At 36.2% G+C, this 12,883-nt stretch overlaps 1 pseudogene; it reads left to right on the forward strand.

Moving 5' to 3' along the window:
• The first annotated feature begins 5,515 nt into the window (after window positions 1-5,515).
• Window positions 5,516-10,476, forward strand: LOC122134534 (annotated as a pseudogene).
• Window positions 10,477-12,883: the final 2,407 nt, after the last annotated feature.

Raw genomic sequence — 12,883 nt, forward strand, 5'->3', positions numbered from 1 at the left:
AACTTCTTGATGATGAATTTGTTTCTTACAAACGTGCAGCTTTTCAATTCACAAGGAATAAACTGATGGACTGGAGTGGTGTGGATTACTTGTGTGTTATTTTGATTTTTGTTTTTTGTATCAGCTGTCTGGACTCTCATTCTGACGGCACCCATTCACTGCAGAGGATGGAAGTGATGGAATCAAAACATCAAAACAAACAAACTCATCTACATATTTAAATTTTCAGCAAATTTTCGTTTATGGTTGAACTTCTCCTTTAAGGAGACTCTTATGTTAATTCGGCCTATTTTTCATGCACCTGTCCCACACAAATTAAAAAGACCTAAAAAAATTCTTGCTACAAAGGACGCATATAGAAGTTATATCAGTCAGACCCATATGCTGTGTGTTGCATGCCTGCCGCATTGCTAAAACGACAAACGACACACGCCATAATCGGACCAATCAAAAACGTGTAAAGCGACGCCGTGTACGAGGGGCGGGGTTACGCACACAGCTGTCGCCGTAGTAGTGGTTGCGCCCCCAATGGTGCCGACATGTCTCTGCTTTAGCGGTGACAAGGTCCCGTGTCATTTAAAGCTAACATTCGAACAGGTCAATTTTCTTTACATGTTACGTTCTTCGTAAAAGTCTCTTTATACTTCACAAGCTAGTTTATACGCAACGTTAAACTTATAGGTAGATGATTATAATGTTAATGGAAATAAAATCGAGATGACCTAGCCATACAGTTAGCCTAAGCAAAGCTAGCAGTTTTCCTGAACAAGATACTGTTCGCTTTCCAAAACAAAGCTAATAAGCGGCTTCATAAGCATGCAGGGACGTTACTAACCATTCTAAACATATGCTCAAATATGTTTATATGGACATTTAGATCAACCAAAAAGTATTATGTGTTATAAGCATTGTTTGGGACATGGAACTGTCATGTTATTGAACCTTCATAATTGAAATATCATTGTATTCCGCTTAAGTCACCCTTGTTGTACTTACGGTAGTATGTGCAAAGTACCATGGTATTACTGACTACCACCAGTTTCAAAAGCTTAATACAATTAATATCCATTCTTACGATTTATTAGATGAGATTTCTGATTATCTTAACACCTAGTTTCCGTGTTTTTCCTCATCCTAGAGCTGACCATCATGGCAGAGACAGCCGATGGCAATGGAGGACGGCAGACTAATATAGAGACTACGACAGCGTTTCGGTCTCATTACGGCGTGAGAACGGGCCGTGAATGGACTTGAATCTTCCACTGATCTACAAACTTATGAAAATTATAAACAGTATTGTAAACAACGTGTAAAACAAAAAACGTTTTAAAACGTTTTTATGAGTGTTTCCTGAACTCAAACAGTCGAGCATGGCATTGGTTACCACCAGAAAATCATTGTTGGGTTTTGTTTTTTTACATGCACGAACTGATAAAAATGTACGTCTTTTTCTTTTTTTTGGAATAAAAGTGTCCTGTCAAATGTATGACGGTTAGTTGAAGAAATAAAGCTGACATAAGTAAATGTATGCCATCAAATTTTTTTTTATTTTGGGCTAGGGATACTACCACCCCAAAATGAAAATTTGTCATTAATCACTTCCCCCCATGTCGTAAAAGGGGGGATTAGCTGTGGTCTTTGGAACAAAAAGTTAAAGATTATTTGGATGAAAACCGGGAGGCCTTGTGATTGTCTCATAGACTGCCCAAGTAAATAACGGGTGTCAAGGTCCAAGAAAAGGTATGAAAAGATGTTACAGAAGAGGATACGCAGCATACAGTGATATGGAGAGACACAGAAGACGGGACCGTTGGACAAAGAGGATGAGTTATGGATAATGTCCTTATTTTTGTTTTCTTCACTTACAAAAAGTGTTCCCGTTGCTTTTATATAACCCAGGATTGCAACATCTGAGGGCCGATGGAGGTACTTCTGACGATGTCTTTCATACCCTTATTATGGACCATTGACACTGTTATTTACTTGGCAGTCTATTGGGACAGTCCCAGACCTCCCTGTTTCTCATCCAGAATATCTTAAATGTTGTGTTCCTGAAGATGAACCTGAGCTTGGTACGGGTTTGGATACGACAGGGGGGTAAGGTGTCAATGACAAAAATTCCATTTTGGGGGGAGTATCCCTTTAAACTATTAAATATGTTGGTCAGAAATGACCTGCGACCCATCTCACTCATGATATATAATTCCGCGATAGGCACAGTTCACAACTCAAAATGAGTCTATAAAGTTACAAAAACCTAAAGAGAAAAACACAAACAACTTGAACCCCAAACATATATATTCCTCCGCAGCACACGGATATGCCTGAGGAGATGCGGATGCGGGGTGGAGGACCATGGAGCTCTGCCGGTTACTGCGTGTTGCTGAGACGTTGCCATCATAATGCGGTTCGTTCTCATTGCCATCTAGGACGAAACATTGAGATATTTAATGATATCTCTTGTGGGATTGTTTCATTCCTGTGGGCTGCTTCTATCTACACAGAGCGCTGCTAAAATGATTTGAAAGGAGTCAATGGATAAGAAGTTGGGAGACTCTTGGGCATGTGGGTGATACGCGCGAGGGCTTTGGTTTCGAAATACAACACAAAGTGAAGGAATCTGCATTTACATGTTCTTCGGTGGAGGTTTGGCGGTGTTGCGTGTGGAAGTGTTCCTAACCAAATACTAAATGACTGTTGACCTGACAACCAACACTTATACTGAATGTGCCACATGTGAAATGTTTATTTATATGCAGTACCTGAACGGGTGCAGTCCATATTCATATGGTTTATTTTTGAAATGTCGCATTTTATATTTTCATCTCCATTTTAACTGTTCTCTCAAAGCTGGCAGTGCACATCTCTTGGGGTTTTATTGTTCATTTCTGCCACTCTTTCATCATCTATCTCTTTTCTGATGAATTCATGATTAATTTCCACCCCTTTCTTTTTTTTGGAAGGACAAAGTATTTTTATATGATTTAAACCTGTATTTTTCATTCATATGTGAATACATACTTTTTTTTATAATTTCAGATTATTTTATAGGAGTTGTACATTTTGCACAGCTGTCATGGGTATTTGTTTTTATAATAAACTATTGTTTATTGTCTTGTGTAAATAAAACCTGCATTAGAAATGAAATTCGTTTGTATCCGCTATATGTAATTTCAAATGACAGACAGACAAATTTGATTTTAAAAAAATACCCTGCTCCCCAAAACAAGACCACTTAAAGTAATCGTTAACATAGAGTAAAACGGTTACCATTTGCTGAAAAAGTAACTATCCTCAGGCCATCCGAGATGTTTAAGATGAGTTTTTTCATCAGAACAGGATTTGCAGAGAAGTTAAGCACTACATCACTTGACACCATGGATCCTCTGAAGTGATGATGGGTGCCGTCAGAAATGATCACAATAATAAAACATGACTCCAGTTTAATTCAATTTTAATTTAATTTAATTAACAATTTTGAATTGTGAAACGATCCAACATTCAAACAATACGAGTCCTCTCTCCATAATATTGATTTCTCATTGTATCCCTTGAAAAAGGCCATTGATTTGTGGGTTGGAGGGACTCGAGTCATGCTCATTACTTGTGGATGGCTCTGATTGCTTTTTATTCAGCTGTTTCGGACTCTCATTCTGATGACAATTAATACTTTAAATGATGTTCAATGGAGGCACCTACCCCCCACCTTCGAGAAAAATGACTGATCCTTAGAATTAGATGCATAATAGGTATGTATTGTCTTGACAAAAGTGTGTGTTTTAAAAGAGCATAGGTTTCAAATGCTTGATATTTGAAGCATGTTTTATTTATTGATTATTGCCTATAAGGGAGTGAAAGACATCTGGCTCAGAGTGTAGCTGTTTACTCAGACACACACTGAACTGCTGTCAGGTTACTGCGTCCCTCCATACCAATAGACACACATTATACCTTTCTTTGCTTACACACCTTTTCACATTTTAAATAATTCATACTTACAGCAAAATGAAATTTTCTGGGTGTGTCTGGCCTCCACCATTCACCGTGTTTATGCAATACTTAACGCCCAAAAATGCCAATTTCTGCATCATTTACTTACCTTCTTGTTGTTCCAAAAAAAAAAAAAAATTCCCCTGTGAAAAAAAAAAAAGATGTTTAGCGCTTGCATGTTCATGTTGCTCTTTTCCATCCAATAAAATTGCATGGGCTCAGGTGCTCTCAAGATCCGGAAAGAAAAAATTACAAAAAGTTTGATCAGTTATGATAACTGCTATTTTCAAGTGCCATTTATTCACTGGAATCTGGCAGGTTTTTTCAAAATCTTATTTGGCATTCCTGTACTTTTAAAATTAAATGCCAATGCATCATTGGCCAAATAGTCAAAATGTTACAGTAAAAAACATGCTAACTTGTAGGTTACCTTTCCATATGCGGTGGGAAAAATGGAAAAAAAATTAGCAAAATGGACAGTTGAGATAATTAAAGTTTGATATATTAGCATTATTAGCACTTAAGGAAATACGGATGTGGAACATATGCAGTTATGAAATCTAAAAATTTATAGGCCACCAATATGGCATCCTGTAATATTGGCGAAAAACATTTTCACCATATGTTTTTCCACAATGACCACAGCTGCCATTTTATTTTATTTTTTACTTGTAAAGTTAACTTAAGTAGAGGTAGGTAGATCTTTTCCTCTGTATTGTGAATACATCCGACGTGTAATGGAGTTTTCAAAAAATATAAAAAAATGTTGTTGCATTGGATGTTGAGATATGAGGCATGGCTTGCAGGGGATGCTTGCAGGGGCGGAGTTAAGTTTAAGCGAGTAGTAAATGATTTAAGTCTTGCATAAGTTCAACAGATTTTTAAGGTTCGCAAGAAGCAAAGTTTTAAGTTCATTATGAAATTCAAAACATTTTTAAAAAAAAAATGCTCCATTTCAATATTTACAGATTAATTGTTTCTCAGTAAGGGTCTAAAATATGCATTTATTAAAATTAAATTTCCCACCATTGTGTGTGGAGCTTTCAAATGCATTATGGGTGAAATAGAAATGCTCCTTTGCTCCCTGGCCCTGGCATACCGGATATTACCCAAAATCAGTCAAATCTTTTCTGGTCTGCAAACACTTAATACTCCTGAAAGTAGGGATTTTTACGCACACCTCCCCACGCTTCAACCTGGAACAACTTGTGCTGATTAATCGTTTGGAACACATATCTGGCATCTCCCTTTTGATCAGCTTCATTTCAAAAACTGTTACTTAGCAACCCACATAGTCATAATCAGCTACCCTCATGGTACAAGGGTGGCCTCATGATAACTAATTATCAAGGATGTGTAGATATCTATCTATCTATCATAACTGGCATAAAGTCACGCCATACACTTCTACTTCTGCTGTGTATCTGATCTCTGATTGCATTGAGTTATGTGTGCAGATCTGATCACGAAAGCACCAGGCGGTGTGAGATGTTCTCTGGGTTATTCATCTGCTGATATTTGGTGAATGTGGGATCCTAGTGCCAGTCTGTCTCTGGGTTGCCATGGTGAGGAGGTCCCTCATGTACAGGGTGAGATTATGAGACCCCAAAACGAGACCCATTTTGCACCTGTCTCACCTGATTTGGAGTCTAGAAGACTTGCAACAGTTCTCTACATGGCAGGTGAAATCATTTTTATTTCAAAGCATATAACACAAAACTAAAATAATAAAAATGAAAATAATTATTAAAATCTTAATCTTAATATTTTGTTAAAACTGAATGTAACATTTTTGTTCGTAAATGGAAAACAATACAAAATGCAATATTAATATTTATTTAAATAATAAATTTTATTTTTATTTAAATATAATTTTGACAATTTTTATTCATTTTATTTTTATTAATATCAATTAAATTATTTACTTATTTCTTAATATTAACATTGCTAGCATTGATTTTACTCGATTTATTTTTTTCATGTCAGGAGATATTGCCATGTGTTATTTTAAGTTTATAAAAATCGAAAACCAAAATGTTGAAAATTAAAATAATAGATATTGAGATATTGAAATAATATAATATAATAATAATAATAATAATAATTTGTTAAAATTCCAATATTTTATTTTTTAGATATTAATATTTTATTAAAATATTACTATTTATTCATTTTAATTTGTATTAATATTAAGTACTTTATTCATTAATAATATCAATGCCAACCCTTTTTGTCAGTAATGTAATATCAATGCCAACTTTCTGTCAGTAATGTAACCTTTTTATTCATAAAAATGTAAAACCAAAATGTTGAAAAAAGGCTACATAAAATATCAATATCTGATTAAAATTATATTTTCACGTAATGTAACCTTTTTATTCATAAAAATGTAAAACCAAAATGTTGAAAAAAGGAATATATTATATATATATATAATATCTTATCATATATATATATATAATATATAAGAGATATTTATATATATATATAATATATATATATTAGATTATAATATATCTATATATATATAGCAAAAAATGTGGCATGTATAGTTTGAGAGAAATTCCTGAAAAAATGTCCTTTGTGAAGAACAAAAGGGAAAGAAAAATGTGCTTGGTCATGGGAGGCTAGAGAACAACTTAGTTAAAGAAGTGGCACAGTTTACCCCACTCTCTACTTTTGGTTAATACATGTTCTTCTGTGCAGAGAATACATTACAACTCTGATGTGTGCTAGACATGTTCATTCAGATCAGCCTAACCTGGCACCTCTCCTCAGTAATGTTTGAGAGAAAAGGGGAGTGCAAGAGTGCAAATGGCAATACAGGTCTAAAGGACAATCTGAGTTTCCTTTTAGTCCAGACAGATGGAGACGGAAGCACCTTAAACTGGAAGACAGGTATGTTTTACTCTATACTGTTTAACAGGTGACTGTAGAGTTGAAGTTTATACTTTTTGCCATGTCATTTCAGTACAATGTGAGTATGCACACGTCGGCATTTACGGACATTGTGCATGTTGCTGTTATTTGTGTTCTGAGTTCCTGTGGGCTGCACTTGCTTGTGTTATTCACTTGTCCTGTCCTATATACCACACTTCCTGTGAGCTCCACTCATGCCACTCATTATTGCTGGCAAGTCAGTGAGGATTCATTTGATAGTGAATTTTGTTGTCTAACTGGTTCACGAATCAATCTGAATTCCAAAATGATCACGACCAAAAACATTTAATTTTTTGTGTGATGCTTCATCCTTGCCTCTAGGTGTCAGTATAAGGTCCAAAATGGGCTGCTGTATCTGCTGTTAAAGCAAACTAAATTGCTTGCAACTTTAATTATGACTACTGTAGTTTGCGCTGTCAAAAACACATGAATGAATCACCCATTCTTAGGCTGATTGCAGTATGAGACGGATATGATCCTATCCTCTGGAAATGTACAATCCAGTGCTGAGACACATCCACCTTGGCTGATCGGTTTCACCTTGGTATATCTCGCTGACAGTCGACAGAATGATGTATGATGTATCACACAGAAGGACCCCAATCTGTCAGCGCTGACTCAGCAACTGACATCCCATCGCATCGTCAGTACAGGTAGGTGACCTTAAACTTTGCAAAGTAAGGCCTTTATATGAGAAAGAGGGAGGGAGGAGGATGAGAAGAACATAGAAGACTGTTTCTAGCTTATAGTGACAAATAAAACAAAGTTTAACATAAGAAATAAAATCACATGAGAATTAAAAACAACTCTAAAGTATAAAGGGATAACCCATGCAAAAAATTAAAATTCTGTCATGATTTAGTTTTCCTCAATGTCGTCACAAACAAACCTGTATGCATTTATTTCTTTAGTGGAAAATCGAGAAGAGAAGATATTCTGAAGAATGTTTGAGAAACAAGTTTTGCTTTCCCATTGCTTTCAGTGAATATTTGGTCCATTCAATGGAAGTCATTTGGAACCAAAACCTTTTGGTTAACAACGTTCTTAAAAAATATATATATACTTTTACTTTCCATAGAAGAAGAAAGTCATATTTTATTGGTGAGTAAAATGATAGCTGAATATTTGTTTCATTTTGGGGTGAACTATCACTTTAACAGCATTTTATTGATAAAAGTAGAGTTGATTAGTTAACAAGAATAGACTGTAGGTAGGATTGACTTTGCAGACTAGATCTGCTGATGGGCATAAGCAAAGCTCTCTGCTAAAACATACTCAGAATTACAGTATTATGATGCATGCTGCAAGATAAAGTAGAAAGAACTAGATACTAGATTAAGACAGGTGGTGCTGGGGAGGAGGAGGTATAAAGAGACTTCTCATATGTGCAGTACCAGCAGGACCAGGTTGAAATGGAAATAAATGAGATAGCATAGACTTGAAAGAGAGTTTGATGACTGAACTACAGTATGCATTTCTGAGAAATAGTCGCAGTTATGAGGTCACAATTGTGAGATATAAAACTGCAGTTATGATGGAAAAAAAAGTAAACGATTACAAGAACAAATGTTTCCAACTGTCAGATATCAAATAAATGTTGAGTATGAGAAATAACGTTGTAATTGTGAGCTATAAAATTTCATTTACAAGAACAAATTTGTGGTACTTTTCAGTGCAAAACTCAGGTGGGACGCAGCTGAAGTTGGTGATTTCATTTCCTAATTATGGGCAGGCACTCTTAGTGAACTGCTCCAGGGTTGTTGTTTTTTTTTTTTTTTTAAATGTGTGAAAATAGATGAGGTTTTTAAAAGTTGAACATTTTCACTTGTGAGACGCTGCAAAAGACAAGAGTGCAGATGTCAGACACTGTGAAATGCAGTGCCAATGGAATTCATAAATGCATTTTGTTGAATTTTCATAAGAATTCTTTCGACTTAAGACAGGAACGGCATGATGGAACCAATGTGAATCTGTATTACTTTTCTGAGGCACAATGCGGAGATCGCAGCCTTTCACCTGGATAAGAGCGCAGACTGTATATTACATGTACAGCCATATGAAAAATTTACTATATCTGCCTGAATTAAAATGAATTTTACAAAAATGAAAACACTTTCTCTCACAATAAGGATACTTGGTTTCAGAAGGGTGCCTCCAGTGGTTTGGAGGCTTATTAATGTAATAAAAGAAATCAAAGACATCACCACTGACCATAAACTGGTCACAACGTTTTTCACTTCAGGTTTATCCCACTTTACAATTTTCTTCCTTCATCCCTTCCTCTCAAACAGAGCATTCTTGTACGTCACCATCTGTCTTCCTCTTTCTGCAGTGGGGAATGCATGTTTTTATGGCCAGTGTCCCTATTACTGCTCCACAGAGCATGCTATCTTGTGGCTGTACCCCCTCAAGATAGAGGGGTAGTATGGCTGCTATGTTGCCAGACCTGAGTTTGGCACCCATGTTGTCTCGTGGAGGAGTACCTGGAGGTGGTCCTACAGCTGAAGCAAGCTGGCACAGTGGGTGGAGAATCGGTTATTTAAAGAGATAGTTCACTCAAAATTACTCAACCCTCAATTCGTTCCAACCTTGTATGACCGTCTTTCTTCTGTTGAACACAAAAGTATAAGTGTAAATCTAAGAAAGTCGTCAATCTGGACTCCACTGACTTTCAAAGTATCTGCTTTTGGGTTCTTTGTTGTGTTTTTGTACATATTACATATTACAGAGTGTGATTCGCAGTGGAGAATCCAGCATAAGTAACCAATGATTATTTCTGTAATAGGTGGGAGACAGACAGACCAACTATTATGATTCCATAAAAAAAGACTCCTCTCTACGATCGAGGCACTCGATTGGTGGATTTGATCGACTTGAGCATTCTGGACTTTCTCATGAGTGAGTCATGAATCAGTTTAGATCACTCATGGTTGAACGCTTACAAAAAAGTACAATGGATTTTGACGTGTACCACAGAAATGTTTTTGGACTCAAACCATGACATTCTTTGAGATACCTTGGTGTAAATTTATTTAGAATTATGCAGACGCTTTTATCCAAAGGGAATTTACAGTGCATTCAGGCTAACATATTTTTACCTAACGTGTTCCCTGGGAATAGAACCCACAACCTTTTGCGCTGCTAACGCAATGCTCTACCACTGAACCACAGGTTTATTTAGCGTGTCATTACCATGGTAAATGACTTGAATATGGTAATTATTTAATATGGTAGGCCCATATATCCAAGTGCAACAGTACTTACTCAAAACTCACACCAATGTGTCATTCCAAAGCTGTATGAATCTTTTCTTCCTTGGGATACAAAAAAAGATTTTCTGGAGTCACTAGAGTCCAAGCATCAAATTTGGACCTCATTAACTTTAATTAAATCTTCAACCTACTCTTATCTCTCTCTTTGTATTTTTAAATCTCTGTTTTTCATTATACTTTCCATCTACCATCCTCAGGTAACATGGACTATGAAACATTTGAGAAGTTTGGCAACGACACATTTCTCATACACTTAGACAATGGAAGAGCGTGAGTATTCAAAGCCGACAGTCAAAGAGGTTTTCTTATGAAGTTTTGTTATCCCTTTAAGTTTAAACTAGGCTGTGTTAGCAGTTGGCATCATGAAGTTATGGGCCCATGCCTCCAATTGGACCATAAATGTAATGGCCCATTTAGCAGTATTGTCATATATATATGAAATTCATGGGCCTATAACTTCAAAATGGTACAGTAAAGATGTATGAATATTAATGTGGTGATAGACAAGCACACTGGCTGTAAACCCCTTGTGAAACTTTCAATGCACCCTCAGACACAGCTGATATATAGTTCCTCAAATTGGTCATCAGTACCATCAGTCGTAATATGGCCTCACAGGCAAAAAATAATATCTCAGTGAAATGAAAGTGAAGTGGTAAACTATGACAAAATATGATTTTAAATGTTATACTAGTGACTTTATTATGTCTAAATATAAATCGAAAATCAAAACCTGAGAAAAGAAGTAATTATTAATGAGCAGAATGACCAATGAGCTGTCATCTACTGGTTATAATGGTGATTTCAGGGAAATTTACTATTAAAATAGTGTTTTTAACCTTTATAACCGTTATAGTGCCAATTTTTGCCTCCATAAAATTTTGCATGCTTGTTTAGAATCATATGATGCATGATCCTACATAATTTTGTGAAGTTTTGAACTTTCTTTTAGGATTTATTGGCTTTTGGGTACACTAGGTAAAGACCATATTTTAAACGAAACTATTATAGCTATCCAAATGCAAAAGTTTCAATTGTTTTTTTTTTCATAATTATTGACCTAGAGAGTCCAGAGAACTGTTGCAGATAATGGCTCATGGCACTTGTCCCCTGAAAGTGGTGGAGAATTGTGTCGACTTAAGACAGGAATGGCACAGCTAGAGAATTCCACATAATGCAAAGAAAATCAGTCTCAATCTTGTTTATTTATTTTTAATGCAGTGACCTCGCATAATTAAGGGTTGTCAGATTCTGTTTGCTGACTTCATCATTGACTCTTGAATGTTGGAATAATTTCTGCACAGTGCCTTGGTGGCCTGTGCCAACCCGTCCATCTGGAGTCAGAGAGAGATTTTAGTGTTTCAGTGCGGTGATTTTATTAGGCTGCAATCTTGTAGATACCACTTTCCATCTACCTGTGGATTTAGAGCAGAAGCTTAACAAAGTTTGCATGAAACAAAAAAAAACACTGCAGCAGTTTATGCTATTAACCAGATTCAGGGTGTACGCAGTGCACAGCACCCCCACTCTACTAGTGTCTTAAAAGGAGACGTCTAATACTATTTCATGCATTCGAGTTATTTACACTGTTAAAGAGTTGGATTTTATGCTAAATAAAAGTTTCACACTTGGACGTGATGAGGATGATGGAGTATTTCTATGCTAAATACACTCTTAAGGGTTTGTATAAGTTTCGGAAAGTTCCATCAATCCAGATGACAACAACCTGCTGGAGCCCACTAATGGATCATCATCTCTTAAGTCAGAAGCCGTTTGCTCGTTGGAAGGGAATTGACACTGTTCCCACGCTCTCACACCACATGTCATTTTCTAAGCACCCTTCAAACCAAAAGCAAGAGCACCTTCAGTTGAAACTGTAATGATAGGATATTGGCGAAACACACTTGGCAAATGATCCAGTGCGTATTTGTGTTCATACTCTGGAAAGTGTCAAAAGATTCTGTTGACAAGGTGTTTTGTAGCACTGAGCAGTAGACAATCACAAACTTAACTATTGATTTCTTAAAATCTCTGATTGGCCACTGCATTCAAGTTACGTCAGAATTCACACACCAATAAAAACTCTGGAATGACATATCCTCGCAATTATGAAATAAATGTTTTTCTCTAATACACATTGGCCACAATTAAGGACACCCCTAGAAGTTCTTATGAGTAAAATAACTGTGAAGTATATTCCCATTCATATTCACAATTTTGAGTACTCCAGGGTGATTATGAACATGAAATTATACATCCAAGGCTTCCTGTTTCACAGAAATATAAATAGGGGGGAAAACAAAGCCCAAATGCCCTTAATCATCCATCACAGTGAGAAAAACCAAAGAATATATTTCTGATGTGCAGCAAAAGATAACTGAGCTTCACAAATTAGTGAACTGGCTTTAAGAAAAAGAGCTAGAGCAGTGAAAAATTCCCATTTCCATCATCAGGGCAATAATTAAGAATTTCCCATCAACAGAAAAATGTTACGAAAACTGCGTGGAAGAGGACGTGTGTCTATATCGTCCTAATGCATGGTGAGGAGGTCAGTTTGAGTGGCTAAAGACTCTCCAATCGGTCACAGCTGGAGAATTGCAGAAAATAGTTGAGTCTCGGGGTCAGAAAAAACCTTAAAAAAAATTGTCAAACAGAACCTACATCAACACATGTTGTTTAGG

This window comes from Cyprinus carpio, chromosome A22, assembly GCF_018340385.1.
Source record: "Cyprinus carpio isolate SPL01 chromosome A22, ASM1834038v1, whole genome shotgun sequence".
Taxonomy (NCBI): domain Eukaryota; kingdom Metazoa; phylum Chordata; class Actinopteri; order Cypriniformes; family Cyprinidae; genus Cyprinus; species Cyprinus carpio.